The sequence below is a fragment of the Papio anubis genome, chromosome 15, assembly GCF_008728515.1.
Source record: "Papio anubis isolate 15944 chromosome 15, Panubis1.0, whole genome shotgun sequence".
Classification (NCBI taxonomy): Eukaryota; Metazoa; Chordata; class Mammalia; order Primates; family Cercopithecidae; genus Papio; species Papio anubis.
This window is the reverse complement of record NC_044990.1, coordinates 23,085,012-23,087,154: the sequence shown is the minus strand read 5'-3', so window position 1 is coordinate 23,087,154 and position 2,143 is coordinate 23,085,012. Positions and strand designations below refer to the sequence as shown.

The window sequence follows — 2,143 nt, the reverse complement described above, 5'->3', positions numbered from 1 at the left end:
GTCACTGTAACTTCCACTGCCCGGGTTCAAGCAATTCTCCTGCTTAGCCTCCCGAGTAGCTGGGACTACAGGTGTGCGCCACCATGCCCAGATAATTTTTGTATTTTTAGTAGAGACAGGGTTTCACCATGTTGGCCGGGATAGTCTTGAATTCCTGACCTCAAGTGGTCCACCCACCTCGGCCTCCCAAAGTGTTGGGATTACAGGAGTGAGCCACTGCGCCTCACCTACATGCTTAATTTCTTTTTTTTTTTTAACCAAAAAAAATTTTTTCATTTAAAAAAGTATTTAGAACACATAAAACAAGGCAACATTGATTCTCTTTTCTCATCTGCTGATATGGAATCTGTTGGTGGCTCCTCCCCTGTTGTACTGTTGCTCTCTGAGCCAGTGTTACTGTCACTGGTTTCTTCCTCTGCCATACTGTCGACCCCTCCTGCCACTCTCCTTATCCTCAGGAGTAGACGTGCCTTCTTCACCATTCTGTTGGCTCTCTGTTATTTCTTCAAGCTGTGTCTCCTCTGTCTCCATTGGAATGTTGTTGTCATCTTTCTTCTCCTCGCCTTTGCTGGCTGCTTGTTATTCCTCAGGAAGGATGTTGCTCTGACTGCACTCAGCTTGCTCTGCTGCCTCCTTCTCCCTTTCCTCTTGCCCTTTGTGGGCCGGTTCCTCTGCCTGTGCAATCTCAGCTGCAATTTTCTCCATATCCACTTCTACTTTCAGACAGCATAACCTTTTAAGTTCATTGTTAAGTGAATCTATGCTTTCCAGGAATTTCCTCTGTTTCTCCTGGTGTCTTTCCTCTATTTGAAGAATTTCAGCTTCTGGTTTTCACTGATGAACCATTAAGGACTGGACCTGTCGTTGGACCTGTCGTTTGAGGACCTGCATTCTAGCTGTTCTGACAACTGACCAAACGTCTGGCACCACACTCCCACTAAGGATTTCACTAATGAGGCAGTGGTTCCTCTGGAAACGGGCGGTGACTGGATGCTTGAAAAGCCATCATCATAATCATCTGGATCTTGGGCAGGCTCAATGCACATGTATGGTTCTCCTTTCTCCAAGCGAGACTGTCTCTGCTGACTTTCTCCCTGCTGCATGACTTTTTGCATTTATGTAAGCAAGGTACATGGGGGAATTATGATAGGCCTTCATAGATTCATTGTACTCTATCTTTTCTGCTTTGTATTCACTTAAATATTCTTGTTTTTCATCAGCAAGATCTTGCCGGATGCCACCAATAATCTAGCCAATCTCACACAACTTTAGGTCAGGGTTGGAAGATTTACTTGGTCCCAGACCTTTCTGCTGTACCTCATGTGGGGCATCAGCAGCTTTTCTGGTGACTTTCAGGGTTTGGAATCGTAATAGCAGAGGATGCCGTAACCCGGCTGTTGGTGGCCGGGTTTCCTCCCAGGCTGTAGTTGTTGTTGGCAAGATGACTGTATGGACTGTATCCCACACACCCTGGTGTGCTGGGCATTTGTGTTGCAGGAGCTGGGGTGGGAGGTGGGGCATAAGATGGTCTTTTTTTTACATTGTGGAAGATTAAGTTCTCAGTTCCTTAAGAATGAATCCGAGACACCGTGGGCAGAAAAAGTGTCCGCAACTCTGGCTTCACTTCCCTTTACATGCTTAATTTCTAAGCAGACCGTTAAAAAAAAAAAAAAAGGTAATACAAATGTAAATTTACTCTCAGTCCATGAATCCTGGTGGTTAATGCAGTCTGAATTTCTGAGATCTTACTGTGCTTTCGAAAGGCGAAGCCAGCTGGGCGTCTGGGTCAGGAGGGGACTTGGAGAACTTTTCTGTCTAGCCAAAGGATTGTAAACACACCAATCAGCACTCTGTGTCTAGCTAAAGGTTTGTAAATGCACCAGTCAGCACTCTGTAAAAATGCACCAATCAGCCCTCTGTGCCTAGTTAAAGGTTTGTAAACGCACCAATCAGCACTCTGTAAAGACGCACCAATCAGCACTCTGTGTCTAACTAAAGGTATGTAAACGCACCAATCAGCACTCTGTAAAAACAGCCCAATCAACACTCTGTAAAATGGACCAATCAGCGCTCTGTAAAATGGACTAATCAGCAGGATGTGGGAGGGGCCAAATAAGGGAATAAAAGCTGGCCACTCATGGCA

General features: G+C 45.5%; 1 pseudogene; it reads right to left on the bottom strand.

Moving 5' to 3' along the window:
- Positions 1–292: 292 nt before the first annotated feature.
- Positions 293–1,874, bottom strand: LOC101003476 (annotated as a pseudogene).
- Between the last annotated feature and the right edge of the window lie 269 nt (positions 1,875–2,143).